At 44.5% G+C, this 19,386-nt stretch overlaps 1 long non-coding RNA gene across 1 annotated transcript; it reads left to right on the plus strand.

Annotated features, from left to right (window-relative positions):
• Positions 1–12,813: 12,813 nt before the first annotated feature.
• On the plus strand, positions 12,814–19,176 carry LOC109258734 (uncharacterized). The gene is made up of 4 exons (XR_002076393.2): positions 12,814–13,742; positions 16,092–16,387; positions 17,956–18,038; positions 18,896–19,176. It is a non-coding gene; the product is annotated as an uncharacterized LOC109258734 (long non-coding RNA).
• Positions 19,177–19,386: the final 210 nt, after the last annotated feature.

The raw sequence follows: 19,386 nt of genomic DNA on the forward strand, positions 1-19,386 counted from the left end.
AGGAAGAGGCATGTTTATAGATGAGGAGTATTTCAATGAGTATGTAAATGAGGGGAAAACCTGTTTTTTTATATGGTGGGAGGGCAGACAATTGAACCTTTACTGGGCAGCACAGAACCTACATGCCTGCAGGCAAGAGCGATCTGGTGGCTGTAGTTCAGAGTTGCAAAATAGCTCAAAGACAATGAGAGGCTAGACTCAGGAGACCTGCAAGGGTGGCCTCTAGACAAAGCAGTTTTCTATTGAAATAAAATGTTTTCTCTACACCAGGAATATAGAAGCCCCTAACCATCTCCCTGGCCCCTCCAAATTTCCAAGGCTTCCCTTGACCCGAATCTGCTGCCCCCGTCCCCATCCTGAACAAGCACTGTTTTAATACTGAAGATGTACCTTGTGCCCGCAAGACCCACCTAGAGGGGGGACACCTCCCACAGTACGGGGGGGGGGGGGTGCTCCTGGGAACCACGTGGCCTGTGTGTGTGGCAGTGAGGCCTCCAGCTCATCTGTGAGCAGCGGGGGATGGGGGTGGGGGGTTATTTGGGTAATTATAACTCTCCAACCCAGTCATTAACTATCTGCCCACCCACTGCTCCATTCCCCACCCTGCTGTAGTCCTATTGATGAGGAGAACAAAGGCAAAAGAAATGTAGATAAAATTAAACGTCCTTATTTTGCAGCCCATTGAGAAATACCTGAGACAGGACTAGTGTGAGGTTCATCAAAGAACCCACTACTATCTTCAGGTTAATGTTTCGCTAGAGGCAAAAAACAACCTTAGTTTGACAATAGCCAGACCTCCAGGATCCTGTATGTCTTCTTTAACATATGCAAATCCTTTTGGAAACTTCCTTTATTTCTACCCAGCCCCTCACCCTAAAGAAAAGTATACAGTCAATCGCTCCCCACAATCACATTGCCCACAGGTCCTGTCTCCCTGCTTCAATAAAAAAACTTTTTTGCACCAAAAATGTCTCAAGTATTCTTTCTTGACTGTTTACTCCTGGCCAATGTCACATCACTATCTTTCCTGTTTTCATGACAATAGACCCCCTTAACCATGGGGGATACATTCCAACACCCCCAGTGGATGCCTGACCCTGCGAATAGTACTGAACCCTACATATATTGTTTTTCTCCATGCATACACAGCTATTGATGAGGTTTTGGAATGGAGGGGGTCCGGAGCTGACAGCCAAGAAAGAATTCTTGGGATGCTTTTGGTTTAAAAAAAAAAAAAAAAAAAAAAAAAAAAAAGGTGATTTTTATTACAGTGCCAAGGGACAGGACCCATGGGCAGAAAGAGCTGCACTGGGGTCGTGATGAGTGAAAGGTTATATACTGTGGAGCTGGGGAAGGTAAAGGCAAAAGGGAGGTTTCCAAAAGGACTTTCATATTCTAAACAGGACTCAGAAGAGGGGTGCCTGGGTGGCTTAGTCAGTTAGGCAACAACTCTTGGTTTCAGCCCAGGTCATGAGCTCATCGTTTGTGAGTTCAAGACCTGCGTCAGGCTCTCTACTGGCAGCTCAGAGCCTGGAGCGTGCTTTGGATTCTGTGTCTCCCTCTCTCTCTCTCTCTCTCTCTCTCTCTCTCTCTGCTCTCCCTTGCTTGTGCTCTGTCTCTCTCTCCCTCTCAAAAAAAAAAATTTTTTTTTTAATTTTACCTACCATATCCTTCTTGCCTTTGTTCCCCAGGTCACTATGGAGGGGAGGGTGACGTTAGTTCTCCAGGAAACTGAGTCTATAGGTTTCTGGAGATTAGGCTATTGATAAGATTGCCTTTTTCTTGTAATTTACTAAAACATTTGTAAACTGATGGAGACTCACGTCCTGCAGGACTGTGATCTTTATCACAGTTTTCCCCTTTCCTTTGTTCCTGGGCAGCCAGGAGTGCCTGAGGGATGTCATATATATCCCACTTAGAAGAGGGGGCGGTTTGTGGGATGTCAGCTTGCCTTAAGCTCCCTCATCACCTGTGATCAACTTTCATTTATAAATTAAGCGTAGTAAGAGATTAACAACAATAACTAGTAATAAAATAGGGCAATTACAACAATACACTGTAATAAAGGTTATGTGAATGTAGTCTCTCTCATTCAAAATATTTTACTGTATTGTACTCACTCTCCTTTTTGTGATAACGTGAGATGACAAAATGCTTATGTGACGAGACAGAGTGAGGGGAAAGTTCTCCAAAAGTGTGTACATGTGCAAAGCAGTTGCCAAATATTCTATACTGTCACAAAGTTAGGAATCCTTGAAAGAATTTTGACTGGAGTGTATGTATATAATGGTTTTGACCAAATTCTTCTTTGAAATTTCCAGCTGCCTTCCTTTTGGACCCCAGCATAAGCTCTAGTATAATAGGGAAAGATGGGATAAAATAGGCAGAGAGGTCCCTGTGCGGGGAAAAAACACGTATTTTGGAACAATGCCAGAGCCTCTGACCCCCTCTGGTGTAAGGTCCCTCAGGTGTAAGGTCCCTCTTAAGAATGTAAGACAGCACCTGCTCCCCCTTGGCTTCCCCTCAGGAATTTGACAATCAAAATACCTGACTAAAGTAACTAAACCATAAATCTTATGTTAACGGAGGGACAGTACGACCAGTCTGACTCCTCACACGATGGAGTTGGGCCAATGAGGAGTGGACAACGCAGCGCCTAGAGTTGGCCGGCCAGTAAGGGCAGAACCTGAGAAGGAACGAGGGGGAAGGGAGGAGGGCTGACCAAAAGCCAGTAAAACAAAGTTCCTTGCCTACAGTCAGGGGTATTCACCTTCGAATGCCCCCTCTCTGTAAAGAGAGCTTTCCTACCATTCTTCCTTTCTGAGCTTATACTCTGACAAACTTCTGCCTGCTGCTCGTTCCGTGTCCACCTCTTCGTTCTTCGAAGCGGCGAGACAACGAACTCGCCGGGTATTGAGGTAAAAAAAAAATCCTGCAACTTTTCTTTAGGGGCTCATCCCGGGATATCAATGTCCTCTAACTGTAAGTAAAGAGCAGCCGGCACCCAGCCTTTCCTTTCTATCCTAAATAAAACTCTCAAACCAAAATAATGGGCACCCGTTAGCCAGTTAAGAATAAATAGCAGAGCTGGGTCTCCTCCCATCTGATCCCCCAACATAGTGGGCACTGTCGGTGTGATGGAGCCCCAACTGCCTTTCGAGAAGAACCCCCAGATGCGCTGGATTCAGGGGAGGCCGAACAGCAATTGTGAAGGGTCCTGACAAAGGCTACTCTTTGGTGAATGCCTGAAGGCTGTCGGTAGAACCTGATCGCTGACTGCCTGTTTGGGTGTCTGGCGAATTCTCCTCTTTCTGTCTCTAATTTGTGTTTTAACTTCAACTGCAGGATGCTAGATTTACTATATGTCTGAGAGATATATACAGGAGAGAACATACAGTACTCCTTGTACTTAATGGTGTTTGGAAAGAAAGATGGAAAGAACTGTGATTTTTACCCAAAAGATCAGGACAGCATGACCTTTTGAGTTGTTTTGCTCGAGGCCTGGTTAAAATTGCCCCTCCTTTGATCCAAAGGCTGAGAAAACGATGGCGATGACCTTGCTAGTAGCCTCCAAATGTTCCACACTTGTGTTGTTTCTCTTTAGGAATAGATGCCTGTACCATGTAAAGGATGGATAATATAGGAAGGGCTTTTACATGGGAGCCATTTTGCTACACTTAGCCCAGTGTATGCTGATTTGGAACAAATTAGATACTCTAAAATGGACGTCCACATGGCTGGAAGATATTTATGTGGGCATTGCTGAACAAGGCAGGGGAATAGACCTTGACTTTGGTCCTTTTAGCACCCCCCTCAATGGCCAACGATCGATATATAAATTACTGTTGGGCCAAAATAAAATTAGTGCATCTTTCTACAACCAGGGCAGTCTTGCTTGGTCACAGTCCATCCCCCCAAAATCCCACGAAGGGGAAATGGAGGGGTAGGAGAAATCGGGGAGGACAAGATCAGCTCTCAGAGGTAGGGTCAAGCCTGAGTAAGAGAACTACTCCCAACACCTCATGAGACCGGCAGGGCTTTTGGCTGCCAGTCGCATAGCCAGTCAAAACTCGGGGCCAGGAGATGAGGCTTCTCCTGGCCAACAATCGGGATCAAGAGGTAAGGTATCTCCTGGCCAGCTATAGGAAATTGAGATAAGGGACGCCTTTTCCTCCTTTTTCCTATAGATGGGCAATTTCCCAACCAAGGCCAATACTCCTTTGGGATACATTCTGAAAAACTGGGATGATTTTGATCCACAAACCCTGAAGAAAAAGCAACTCATTTTCTTTTGCACCGAGGCTTGGCCTCAATACAAATTGGAGGAGGAAACCTGGCCGCCAGAGGGAAGTATCAATTATAATACTATCCTACAATAGGACTTGTTTTGTAAATGTGAGGGGAAATGGGGAGAAGTCCCCCTGTTCAATGTTTTTGGGCTTTAAGAGAAAATCAGGACATGTGTATGCAACGCAAGGTCGACCCTGGCTTATTGGCAGCCCTTTCCAAGCTCCAGCAGTCAGGAGGGGAGACAATCAAGGGCCCTTTGGCTGCGCCCAAAGCAGGACCTAGAGAAGGAGGAAGCAAAGTCTCCCACCTCCATCTCCTCCTCGGGTCCTCCATCCATAGATCCAGACTTAAAAACGTGCACTTCTGCTCCCCGCTGCCCACCTTAGCCAGGCCTTCCCCATAATGAAACAGGCATGTTTTCCCTAAGAGAAGCTGGAGTGCCAGGAGGAGGGCCGCACGGAGGGAGCACTATGATAAGATCACAAGCACCTTTTTCATTGTAAGACTTAAGACAGATAAAAGGAGGGGCGCCTGGGTGGCTCAGTCGGTTGAGCATCTGACTTTGGCTCAGGTCATGATCTCATGATTTCTGAGTTTCAGCCCCACACTGGGCTCTGTGCTGGCAGTGCAGAGTCTGCTTGGGATTTTCTCTCTCTTTCTGCTCCTCCCTGCTTGCTCTCTCTCCAAATAAATAAATGAACTTAAAAAAAAAAAAGAACTAAGGTTAAGCCCTCAAATTACGCTAAACTGGCCACTATTTTACAGACACAGGAAGAAACCCCAGTGAGGCTCTCATTCTCACATTCTTTTTTTGATAATGCCAGAGAGCCCCACTCCCTTGCTGGGAAGGGACATTATGACTGAATTAGGGACTACAGTGCTCCTGGCTCTAGGCCAAATAAACAACTGCCTCCCTCTGATGGAAACTGATAATGATTCACCAGTATGGGCGATACAGGGAGAACTGGGCAGAGCCTTAACCTCAATACCTGTGCAAATACATCTTAAGGATCCCACTTCTCTTCCATGCCAGAAGCAGTATTCTCTAAAACCAGAGGTTAAAACAGAGCTAATAAAAATTAAAGAAACTCTGAAGAACACGGGCTTTTAAAGGAATGTAACAGCCCCTGTAATACTCCGATATTGGGAGTACAGAACTCTAATGGGGGATGGAGGCTAGGGCAGGATCTACACATCATTAATGAAGTGGTTGTCCCCATCCACCCTGTGGTTCCAAACCCCTATACCTTGCTGGCCTAGATTCCACCAGATATGAAATGGTTTAGTCTTAGATTTAAAAGACGCTTTCTTCTGTTTTCCAGTACATCCAGATTCTCAATTCTTGTTTGCCTTTGAGGATCCCGTCCTTCCGGCTTCGAGCTTCACGATTAACTTGGACAGTGTTGCCTCAGGGCTTTCGAGATAGTCCACATCTATCTTAACACACGTGATCTTTTGGAATTTTCAGCCGATAATTGCGCTTTGCTGCAATATGTAGATGACCTCTTGCTGTGTGCCCCTTCTGAACCAACTATACAGGCTGGTACCAAGGCCCTCTTCAATTTTCTAGCAGAAAGAAGATATAAAGTCTTCCAACCGGCCCAATTGTCTGAGACTTCTGTTAAATATTAGGATTAATCCTTTTGGAAGGCACAAGAAGACTAGGAAAAGACAGAATTCAGCCTATTGTCTCGTACCCCCTTCTGGAAGAAACTTCTTAGACAACTGAGAGTTTTTAGGCACTACCAGCCATTGTCGCTTATGGATATCAGGATATGGAGAGGTAACTCGCTCCCTCTGATCACGGACACATAGGCCACAAATACTCACTTACTGGTATGGGACACTGAGTGAGAACAAGCTTTTAGAAACCTTAAGCTCACGTTGTTGGGCGCCCCAGCCTTGAGCCTTCCCATTGGAAGTTCTTTTAACTTATATGTTACAGAGAGAAAGGGGGTAGCGTTGGGCATTCTGACTCAGAAATGAGGCCCAATAAAGCAACCAGTGGGGTATCTTGGCAAAGAACTTGATCTGGTAGCTTGTGATGGCCTGCATGTCTTCGGGCCGACACAGATGTTGCCCTTTTAATTCCTGAAGCTACAAAACTAACCCTTGGGCAAGACCTTACAGTCTAGGCCCCACATAATATCCAGGGGCTCCTACTGGTGGACGGCAGCCATTAGTTCACAGCCGCCTTCTGCAGCCTCAGGCACTCCTGCCAAAGAGGCCTGCTGTGTACGTAAAGACCTGCTCCTCTCTGAACCCAGCAGCCTTCCTGCCAGAGGAAGGTAAGGAGCTAACACAACAAATGTTAGCCCAAACTTATGCTGCCCGAGAGGAATTAAGGGAAACTCCTTTGGAAACCCCAGAATGGACCCTCTACACAGATGGGAGTTCTTTTGTTGAGCAGGGCTCCCAAAAAGCTGGGTATGCAGTGGTGACTCTTCATAAAACTCTGGAAAGTGGCACCCTACCATCAGGAACTAGTGCTCAGCTGGCCGCATCAGTTGCCCTTACTAGAGCCCTAGAATTAAGCAAAGACAGTTAACATTTATACTGACTCTAAGTATGCTTTCCTAGTCTTACATGCTCATGATACAAAAGACATTTTTTTTTTTAACAGCTTCAGGGTCTCCTATCAAGTATTACCAGGAAATTACCCGACTTTTACAGGCTGTTCACCAGCCCTTAGAGATAGAACACTGCAAAGGACACCAAAAAGGAATGGATGAGATAGCAGAGGGAGACAAGCTGGCTGTAGCCACAACAATCGGCAGCCAGATCTTAAGTTACTCCTACCATTGCCTCCCTTATCTGGGATGGCTGTATAACTCAAGAAAAGCCTCACTACTCGACAGAAGAAAAAACAATGGGCATCAGAACGGGGTTCCACGCCCCAGCCTACAGGGTAGTTGTAGATGGATGACGGCAGACTTCATTTACCGGCCGCTAGCCAGTGGAAGGCTTAAAAACTCTACGTCACACCTTCCATCTACATGTGCAGGGTTTTACCTACGTAAATGTAGGGTAAAACCCTGCAAATGGCTCAAAAACTTTCTACAGGAAGGAATTTAGATGAGACTATTGAATATATTCTAAAAACCTGCGATATCTGCCAAAGAAATAACCCACTCTCTCACCCGCAGGCTCCAATAGGGTTACAAAGAACTGGAAATTATCCCAGGGATGATTGGCAAATAGATTTCACACATATGTCAAAAACACAAGGATATAAACATCTTTTGGTATGGGTAGATACCTTCACACTTCGGGTTGAAGCCTTTCCTCACAGGACTAAAAAAGCCTCAGAGGTGGTTAAGCACTATTAAACGAGATCGTTCCTCTGTTTCGGACTCCCTAGATCCCTTCAAAGCTCTAATGGTCCCTCCTTTAAGTCTTCAGTAACCGAAGGGGTATCTAGGGCTCTGGGCATTGATTATCATCTGCACTGTGCCTGGAGGCCACAAACCTCAGGGAAAGTGGAAAAGACCAAAGAAAGCATTAAGAGACATCTTAGAAAGATGGCCTAAAAAAAAACAAGTCAGAACTGGACACTCCTACCTCCAATTGCTTTGTTTCAGATTAGAACTATCCCCATGAAAAAGGGCCTAAACCCTTCTGAAGTTCTTTATGGAAGACCCTTTCTTGTTAATGACTCGATGGCAGGTAAAGAGGTATTTGATTTGGTAAACTATGTAATTCCTTTGGCTAAATTCCATCAGACTCTTCAGGAATTATCTGTCTCTTAACTCTGGGATGACCAGCGTCCCCTGTATAACCCAGGAGATCAGGTACTCATGAAAACCCTTCCTTCTTTGTCCCCATCTTTAGGACCAGTGTGGAAGGGTCCACACATGGTCATCTTGGCAAATCCTACTGCTGTCAAAGTACTGGAATCTGACTCCTTGATTCATCACTCCTGAGTTAAGCCATGGTTTCCATCAGAACAGGACAACACGGAGCCTGAGTTAAGTTGTGAAACAGGAGAAGGCCTTAAATTGATATTCAAGAAAAGGACAGCACAGAATGAAGATAAGTAACACAATATATTGGAATATAATAATAATATGCCTATGGGGTTCAGAAACACTTCCTGTATGTATTCCACCAACCCCACCACTATTAGGGGTGAATGATAGGACCCCTTTGGTTGAGGCAGCTAACCTAACTTTTATAGAGGGAGACCGTGTTTTAAAATATGACCTGGAATATGGCAATTTTACAATTTGGCATTGGGATAATAGCCATATCCTTAACTTACCTAAGGGCAAACCTTTTACAGGTTACTTATTTGTAAAATTAGAACAAAGTCATAAATATTGGGCTGAAATTTTGCCCAGCAATGAAACTGGAAGGGAATTATATAACTCAACTAAAAAGACACATTGTATTGCCATAGATATAGATGATCGAAAAATTAAAAAGGTCCCAGGTTATGAAGACCAAGATATTGCAGCTGGATGTGTGATGTGCCATAGTATTGCTTGTCCAGATAGTCTCCTGCCCTGCCAATGCGGCTGGAAGGCTAATCACGCATTATTCTTAAAGGTCCAATGGTGGACCCAAGTGCCTACGGGAAACATCACGGTTAGACCCGGAAGGCTTTGGGAACCTTTGTGGCAAAGCCAAACCACCGCTTACCTGGGAGTCTCCTCGATTTTGTTGACTCTAACTTGGGACACCAAGAGGTTTTGGGTTGATACTTACTATCCTAATTGCTCCCACTCCGTAGATTTACAACGGAAACAACACCTATGGTGGATACAACATTACTGGCCCCAAAATAACAAGATAATGAAAAGAGATCTTATAGGAGGGATAGGAACAGGATTAGGCATATTGGGGCAGGCAGAATTTGCTGCTGCTGAGGAACGACACAATTGGGAAAAGGATTCCTTATCCAAAATAGGCCATATTCAAGGCACTTTGTTTCAAGAAGAAGGCAAAGGATGGGAAACTCTTTCAAAAGAAAACGAGGTCTTAGTAAGGTGGATAAGTAAGACCAGAGAAACCGTACAAAGGCATTTCCAAACTCAAACCTGGGAAAGGGCATGTATTCTCACCCAGGAAGGATTGTTCACCATGTTAATGCAGATGGAATCTGAGGTGGCCATGGGACAATGGCCTACCCTAATGAATGCTGAATTGGAAACTCAAAAATTATGGCCTATATATGGAAGCCCCAAGTTATGGAAGATTATTACTGGGGGCTGTAACTCGAGGCGTTGCATCTTAAGGGCACATGTGCCTCGGATGGACCATGCTAATTCATATCCAATAGTTCAGCTTGCAGGCATAGGGATTATATTAAATCAGACGAGGATTTTGCCAATGGGGAGTCGATGGGCCATAATGTCAAATGAATCAGCTTGGGCTCCCATATCTCTTTCTAACTGCGAAGAGAGAAATAAAATCTGGCTGTGCCCTCAACAAAGCTGGAACCCTGATTTCGCTCAGGTCTGGCCACTCGTCTCTACCCCGATAACCAATAGCATTTGGTACATGGGTAGAGGGAAATTTTGCTGGGAAAGTAAACAAGGAGAAATAGCTGACACAGAGAGTTTTACCTGTGAGCATATGTACCATGTACTAAATCATACTGGAGTATGGTGCAACACTGGAACCGTTGGTCGAATACATTTACAAAAGATTAACAAGACTTATAGTAATCTGGATATTGAAGATCAATCTTTCCTTGAGGTAGAATTAAATATGCCTCATGGAATTGTTCCTATGGAAACTGGATGGCCAAAGGAAGAATTGAGGATTGAGGACCACGAGCTAGTTCAGGTGCTTAATTATTCTAATCAACAATATCACCAGATCCAAATAAGTATGGAAGAGGGAGGAAAAGCTATAGTTAAATTGGTAAAAAATTATGACCAGACATGCCAGGGATTTTTAAGATGGCTACAATGCAGCTTTCCTTCCTATGTTGTGGCTTCCTCCCTAGGGGGCGTTGCCTTTGGAATATTGCTTGTTGGTCTGATATTCTTTTTGTGTGTCATTCGTAGACGCTGTTGTATACGCCAGAAAAATCAGACATCCAAGGTAATTTTGCAAACCAAGATGTAACAAACACCTTCTCATTAGATCGGATCTCTGGATCGACTTCTGAACCTGCCCTGACTGCGCGGTTCCCCTGTCATCGTCCCCCTTCAGCAGGAAGCAGTTTAGATAGGTCGTCGTCCTGGTTCATAATAGCAGTTAGGAGTCATGTGTTCAGAGTGGGGATTATAATAGGGAGAGATAGGATAAAATAGGCAGAGAGGGAAAGGTTAGGACCTGAGGTCCCTGTGTGGAGAAAAACACATATTTTGAAACAATGCTGGGAGCATCTGACTACGCCAAACCCCCTCAGGCATAAGGACCCTCTTAAGAATGTAAGACACCACCTACTCCCCCTCAGGTTTCCCTCAGGAATTTGACAATCAAAATACCTGACTGAAATAACTAAACCATAAAACTTATCTTAACCGAGGGACAGTATTGACCAGTCTGACTCCTCACACAATGGAGTCGAGCCAGTCAGGAATGGATAACCCAGCGCCTGCGCCTAGAGTTGTGCAGCCAGTAAGGGTAGAACCTGACAAGGAACGAGGGGACAGGGAAGGGGTGACCAGAATCTTATAAAACAAAGACCCCTGCCTATTGTTGCGGGTATTCACCTTCAAATGCCCCCTCTCTGTAAAGAGAGCTTTCCTGCTATTCTTCCTTTCTGACCTTATACTCTAATAAACTTCTGCCTGCTGCTCGTTCCGTGTCCACCTCTTCATTCGTCGAAGCGGCGAGACAACGAAGCCTGGGTATTGATGTACAGAAAATCCTGCAACGCCAGGTTTGGTAGGACGAGGTGGTTCCCTCCCTCGTTTGTCCCTCAGTCCCTTAGTTCTTACAGCCATTGGGCTGCCCTCGCCCTGCCCCTGTGTAGCACTGTACTAGTGTGTGATCACTCACCACCATTCAGCCAAGGGCACATAGGCTCCCAAATCTTCCACCTGCTTCCACCACTAAGTTACAGTATGACCTGGGACTCCTTCCCAGCGTCTAGGATACTATGAGGACTTTTGTTGTTGAAAGCTCAGTGACTTGAAATCTCATGTAAGGCAAAGAAGCCCTGTAGCACTTAAAACAGAAATTTCACTTCAAGGACTTTTCTGGAGTTATCAGGGAGTCTGCCATGCTGGAGGTGGAAAGCCGCCCTACTACCAGGCAGTCTCAGGACTGGTCTATACTACTCCTCTCCCTTCCTGGCCTACACCACTGCTGGGCCTCAGGACACCAGAGCTGCTGCTCTCCTCTGGCCTGGGTCTCTCCCATCCAAGTACTAACCAGGCCCAACCCTGCTTAGCTTCCAAGATCAGACGAGATCGGGCGCGTTCAGGGTGGTATGGCCGTAGACTGGCCTGGGTCTCAAATGCAGCATCCCTGGACTGCGAGTCAGCCTGAAACCCAGCCCTGCCCTCCTCTGAGCCCATCTCCTTCAGAAGGAGGCCTTCCCTTAGGCACCTCCTTTCCACATCAGAAACCCAAGTGTTCGCTGGTTCTGTTGGGGCCGTAAAACAATCCTGCCAACAAAAAGACCTCTTCATGTGTGTACAGAAGAGAGCAAACACAATTTATTGTTACATAAGAACCAACAGACTCACATGTGAGGTAACTCAGAAGTGACTGGAGTCGACATGATTGCACATGAATTTCTGCAGTAAAGTAGAAGAAGGAATAAGGACAACTTCTCATCTCTCATCTCCTTGAGAGGCTAAGGAGTAGGCCTTGTGAGGATCTCCTGAGTACCTCCAGATGTTGTAGGAATTTTTACCTCAAAACCCGGAGTTCGTTGCTCACTGCTTCAAAGAATGAAGAGGTGGATACGGAACGAGCAGCAGACAGAAGTTTATGAGAGTATAAGCTCAGAAAGGAAGAACAGCAGGAAAGCTCTCTTTACAGAGAGGGGGCATTCAAAGGTGAACGCCTTCTATAGGCAAGGGGTCCTTGTTTTATCAGGTTCTGGTTGTCCCCTTCCCTGTCCCCTCGTTCCTTCTCAGGTTCTACCCTTATTGGCTTGATAACTCTAGATGCTGGGTTGTCCACTCCTGATTGGCTGGATTCCAAGTATGAGGGGATGGTCTATGGCCATAATGTTCCTTGTGGGTCATATGTTTTATGGTCTACCATGTTTTTTCAGTTAGGTCTTTTGTCAAATTCCTAAGGGGAAGTAGGTGGTATTTGTTACATTCTTAAGAGGAACCTTCTATCCGAGGGGGTTTGCTATAGTCAGATGCTCCAAGCATTGTTCCAAAACATGTGTTTTCCCCCACCCAGGAACCTCAGGTCCTAACCTTTCTCTCTCTGCTTATTTTATCCTATCTTTCCCTATCATACAGAGACCCCTGAGTTCATTTTTCATGGTGTGTGTTTATAGTTCCAGGGGTCAGAAGGACCTCAACCTTGCATTATCTTATTTTTTTAAAGTTTATTTATTTTGAGAGTGAGAGCACACGTGTGCGTGCGCGCGCGCACACACACGCACGAGCAGGGGAGGGGCAGAGAGAAGAAGAGACAAAATCCCAAGCAGGCTCCTTGCCATCACTGCAGAACCGGATGAGGGGCTTGAACTCACAAACTGTGAGATCATGACCTGAGCCAAGATCAAGAGTCAGACACTTAACCAACTGAACCACCCACGTGCCCCTCAACCTTGCATTATAAAATCAAAAGTTTGTGCCTCTTCTTAGGCCCATTTGGTTTGCATGAAGACTCCCTAAGGATGGAGAAATGGGAGATAGGTGCTTTCTCCCTCAAAGACAGTATCCTTATTTTACCTTTACAGTCCCCTTGGAAAAGCCACCAATATTATTCCAAAACTCACCCCTTTTTTGATAGAACTCTAATGACAATCTCCCCTCCTTTTTCTCTTGGTGCATCATTTGGTGCGAATCTGTACAGTTCATTGGTCTTATCAGTAATTTCATGTTCATTATCCCATCTGATCTTCAAACTCATCATTTTACTGACATAGAAACAAAGTGACTATCGTAAACTTGACTTAAGGGAGCTGAGATGTGAACTCAGGTTTTTGATATCAAAGAGCTCATCTTTTTCAGCCTCCCAGAATAAATTGCTGGGCCATTCTAATGCAAGCAAAGAAAGAAAGGTCATATAAGAAGAGGAAGTAGGGAGAGGCATTTTATATTTCTTCAGTTGAGCACTGTGCTGCATTCTAGAACAGAGGCACTCAATAGAACTCTCTGTGATGATGGAAATGTTCTTTACTTGAACCATCCAATATGGTAGCCACAAGCCACAGCCACATGTGTACATGGGTACTTGAAATTAAGAACTGACTTCTTAATTTTATTTCATCTTAATTGAAATGTAAATTTAAAAAAACACACATAGTCAGTGGCTACCATGTTGAACAGCGCAGCTCCAGAATGCAAAAGCCCTGCTAGGTGGGTAAGATGTCCCCTTGCCTGGCAGCCAGTGGGCTGTGTTTGCCTCAGGCCTTGGAGTGAAGCTTCCACAGATGTTATTCACATTAAGTAGGCTGCCCCTTGGGAAGAAGAACATGTGGGGCCAGAGAGGTTTTAGCTGCTGACATGGCTTGGGCTGTCAACATTCCTGTCCAGTGGGGCTCTGGCTCCCCCAACAGGGCCTGGCCCCTGTCAGCTCCCCCCTCCTTCTCTTCCTCTGTCCCCTCTCCCAGCCCAGAGCACGGCACTCATCCCCAGGTTGCTCCTTCAGGCAAATCAGGACAACTTCATCAGAGGATAGAAATCAGGACAGGACAACTTCATCAGATAATAGAAATAATTGTTCACCTGCTTAAAAGTCATATCAGAACACAGCTGAGAGACCTTCAGAATTCTTTCTTCACACCCACCCTGTTTCACAGTTAAGACAAGGCCTGGAGAGGTGACCAGTAACGTCCTTGGCCCCTTTGCCTAGGGCCCTGACCCACTGAGCTCACAGATGGGGCAGAACGCGTGTGTAAGCAAGAAAACAGGAGCCATCTGACCATGGTCAGGCATTCCTCTTTCCTGGTTACGTCCATGCAGTGATTCCCTTAAAAGTGATGGTGTGGCACAAGAACAGACATTCAGATCAATGGAATAGAATAGAGAACCCAGAAATGAACCCACAAACGTATGGCCAACTAATCTTTGACAAAGCAGGAAAGAATATCCAATGGAATAAAGACAGTCTCTTCAGCAAGTGGTGGTGGGAAAACTGGACAGCGACATGCAGAAGAATGAACCTGGACCACTTTCTTACACCATACACAAAAATAAACTCAAAATGGATGAAAGACCTCAATGTAAGACAGGAATCCATCACAATCCTCGAGGAGAAAGCAGGCAAAAACCTCTTTGATCTTGGCCGCAGCAACTTCTTACCCCACACGTCTCCAGAGGCAAGGGCAAAAGCAAAAATGAACTACTGGGACCTCATCAAAATAAGAAGCTTTTGCACAGCGAAGGAAACAATTAGCAAAACTAAAAGGCAACTGACAGAACGGGAGAAGATATTTGCAAATGACATATCAGATAAAGGGTTAGTATCCAAAATCTACAAAGAACTTATCAAACTCAACACCCAAAAACCAAATAATCCAGTGAAGAAATGGGCAAAATACATGAATAGACACTTCTTCAAAGAAGACATCCAGATGGCCAACCGACACATGAAAAAATGCTCCACATCACTCATTATCAGGGAAATACAAATCAAAATCACAATGAGATGCCACCTCACACCTGTCAGAATGGCTAACATTAACAACTCAGGCAACAACAGATGTTGGCAAACATGCGGAGAAAGAGATCTCTTTTGCATTGTTGGAGGGAATACAAGCTGGTGCAGCCACTCTGGAAAACAGTATGGAGGTTTCTCAAAAAACTAAAAATAGAACTACCCTACAACCCAGAAATTGCACTACTAGGCATTTATCCACGGGATACAGGTGTGCTGTTTCGAAGGGACACATGCACTCCCATGTTTATAGCAGCACTATCAACAATAGCCAAAGTATGGAAAGAGCCCAAATGTCCATCGATGGATGAATGGATAAAGAAAATGTGGTATATATATACAATCGAGTATGACTCGGCTATCAAAAAGAATGAAATCTTGCCATTTGCAAATACATGGATGGAACTGGAGGCTTTATGCTAAGTGAAATTAGTCAGTCAGACAAAGACAAAAATCATATGACTTCACTCATATGAGGACTTTAAGAGACAAAACAGATGAACATAAGGGAAGGGAAACAAAAATAATATAAAAACAGGGAGGGAACAAAATAGAAGAGACTCATAAATATGGAGAACAAACCTGAGGGTTATGGGAGGGGTGGTGGGAGGGGGGATGGGCTAAATGGGTAAGGGGCATTAAGGAATCTACTCTTGAAATCATTGCTTCACTATACGCTAACTAATTTGGATGTAAATTTTAAAAAAATAAAAAATAAAGTTAAAAAAAAGTGATGGTGAATAAGGGTTAAGTTTGGCAAAGAGAACCAAGTTTCTAATCCTTAACTATCAATGCATGCCTTTGGGTCATTTACAGGAGCAAAACATTTCCATCTTGTTCTTAAAGAGTCTCCATAATATAATTCTATTTCTTTAATTGCCCTTTGAAGAGATGAGGCCCAATTCTCATAAACAAAAATACCTTGGAGCATATTTACTGATTGAATAAGAGTACTTATCCATTTGAGGGCTAACTACTAACAATCCTAACACTTTTATAAGCAGAAAGTCCTGCTTCAATTCTAACTTCACTGATTTTTTCCCCCTCAGCATGGTGTGTCGAGTGCTTAGCCATGCCAGATGGACAAGTCATGAGTAGGCCACATTTGGCTGGAAACATATAAGCTGTATCTGGTGGACTGTGTCAAAGGTCTAAAGTTCAAGGTTTCAGATATGGCACCACAGTCACCTGAGACTTGAAGCAAGAGCCGCTCACCTGATTTGAAACAGTTTGGATAACAAACCATTGGGTACTGCTGAAATGTATCAGGGAATTAGTTGTCATAAAAACATTCAAAATGAACATCCCAAAGGGCCAGCAAGCAGGAAACAGACATGTCAGTAAGGTGGGTGGTGAAGGTTCCCATGAGTATTACATCTCACTTTTAATGACATCATATGAGCCTATGTTCCATTTCTCTCTATAATTAGGGCTAATAATTCAATATCTTCAAGTGGATATTTATGGCAGACTTTGGAAATATTAATCTGTTATTACTAGAGTTACATTGCTCTGAATTTGAATATGGAAAACACAGCCAAAGACTCGCTCATCTCAAAACACAAAAAATTAGCAAAAAATTAGTCCCATGGGCTTGCTGTCTGATGTCTGGCCAGCAACATGAGAGTGGCTGACTTATTTTAATGTTTCAAACTGCTTCCATTTTATCACTTGGAAAATTTTTCAATTATTCCAACATGGCCACAGAAGAGAGAACATGAGATTTGGAGTCAAAAGTATTGGATTGAAATGCCAAGCCTGACACTTAGATTACTTTCCAAAAATAGCCACCCCTTCCCTACCCACCACCTCCATGGGAGAATTGTATTTCCCTGCACCTTGACTTTGGGCTTGGCCATGTGACTTGTTTTGGCCAATGGAAAACTGGCAGACATGGCTCTTGCACTGCTGTCCTGGCAAGTCCCCGGGTCTGAGGAAGAAGGGTGGCATGGGACCAGAACCAGCTGCAGCCTGCTGTTTACAGTCACCAGCCAACTCCTGCTGATCCCTAGACACAAGAGAGAACAAACGACTACTGTTTTAAGTTTTGGGTGGTTTGTAGTACAATACTCGACACATTAACAAAAACTTGGTTCCAGTTAACACTGGGATAATGATATCAACACTACATGTAATCCAAATGACATCGTGCTACTATCATTCTACCTGCTTAAGAACAAATGAAGTGCCCCACTCTCACCTTGGCTTCCCAACATTGTATCTGCTGCCAATTTGGTTAAACTGGGACTACACAACTACATTTCCAGAATCCCCTCCCCTGTGTGGTCCTAAGTTAGCATTGGCCACCAGAGAAAGATTGGAAGTGATATTCCAAATTCTGTCACTTGGGATTGCAGACTGGGACCCAGTGCCCTCTGGGGTGACCCTGGATGGCCTGTGCTGCCTTCACAGATAGTGCCCATTAACAGTTTGTTCCCCCCCCTCCCCTTCTCCACTCTCAATTTTGGCATTCATCTTTGTCCAAAGGTTCAACATTTGACCCTATCCAAGAACTCAGTTCCCCTCTAAGAATGAAATCTGCCCCCAAATCTTTGCTTAGTGACTGGACCCTGCTACCATGATCAGGTCTCAGATGGGAACTACTTGCCTCGGTCCCAAGTGTTGACCCACTGAATAGCACCTGTGTCTCTGTGCCACTTATTGGGATGCCTCATCCCTTACTAGACATTTACCTCTATTTGGGAGCCACCTCTTACTGAACCCCTTCCCCTGTCAAATGCCCCTCATTTGACTTCCTTAGATACACCTCCCCCATGTAAGCATTTTGTGAGCTAGGGGATAGTATTTTTAACTGTGATTCCCTATTCATTTGTCCTTTGTTTCAAGCCCTTAACAAGGAATAATTTGTAAAATGGTTTCCCATTCAAATATGTAATCATGAGCAATTTGTAGGAAGCAGGGAGTGGCAGGCATCCTCCAATGGGGTTAGAGAAATCCTAATTGCTCACACCTGCAGAAGCTGTCACTTTTGTAAGGTATGTAATTAGCAGCCAGAGTGTGTGCTAGAAACGATGGGATTGTCTGTTTGAACAGGGGACGCAGGCCAGAGACTGCCCAGTTTGGCGCTCTCCAACTCTGTTCATTAGCCCAGCCTGGGCTCTTGGGTCATTTGCTAAGGCTGATTTCATGCCTGAATACAAGGTGTGGGGTCAACTGAGTCCACATGCCTTTCTCCACAAAGCAGGTGTGACCACTTAAAAAAATTGGACCCTCTGTACTTTGCGATTATGAATTTCCTGTTTTTCTAGTCCAGTGGTTCTCAGCTTTGGTTGCACATTAGAATCACCAGGGAGATGCTTTAAGAATCCTGGTGTCCAAGCTGCACCCAGGCCAATTAAATCAGCTTCTCTAAGGCATCGGTTTATAGCTCCTCAGATAATTCCAATGTGCTGCCAAGTTTGAACACTGGTTCTAGATCAGTGGTTCTCAAATGTTAGCTGCATCAGAATCACTCAGAGAGCTTGTTAACACTCGCCCCCAGATTCAGTAAGTGCGGGGGAAGGGTGTCCAATAATTTGCACTTCTCATATTCTAAGAATGCTATCAATGCTCAAAACAATGTTGAATTCCTTTTGGAATCAGAATGGTTAACCTTTGTTTTGCACATATGATAGGTATTGTACTAAATGTTTTAGTCATTAGTTCATTTAACTATTTTCACAAGGACTGTTTCATCCTTACCCTTCAAGTCTCAGAAGAAGTGCCCCACCTGCGATGCCTTGTGTCTGCCCTTTATCGATACAACTACTGAAGCTGTCACATCACAGTTTGTTTCCTCCTGGGCCGTAACCACAGTCTGTAATCTTACTTCCCCTCTTCCACTCGCCTGCAGGCTCCATGATGGCAGAGACCCTACCGAGTGCCTAACATGTGGCAGGCGCTCCACACACACTTTCTGAATGAATGAATCCACAGATCAACCACAGGAAAGAGGTAGCGTGATGGTCTGCATTTCACACACCAGGACATAGAGATACAGAAAGATTCAGTAACTTGTCCAAGATTATAGTGGACGAACTGAGGTTCAAACCGTGTCTTGACCAGAGCTGGGCTCTCAAACAACCGCAAGAGTTGATCATCAGCCTTAAAATAAAATATCAACCTTCAACTGTCTTTGCCTGACTGCCAGTTGATTCACAGCTATTTTTTCCCCCAGGAAAAATAAAAATCCACAACCAAAACCCATGTGGCCAAACTAAAAAAACAGTGACAATTTCTTTCCCATTTAAAAACTCTATCGTCCATACGAGAAACTTACTTAAAATTTCCCGAAGCAGGTGAAGGCTTCTTTCTACCTCAGAAAATGGTATCAAAACCTTTTAA

Source organism: Panthera pardus, unplaced genomic scaffold, assembly GCF_024362965.1.
Source record: "Panthera pardus isolate Hobbes unplaced genomic scaffold, ASM2436296v1 HiC_scaffold_16, whole genome shotgun sequence".
NCBI classification, from domain to species: domain Eukaryota; kingdom Metazoa; phylum Chordata; class Mammalia; order Carnivora; family Felidae; genus Panthera; species Panthera pardus.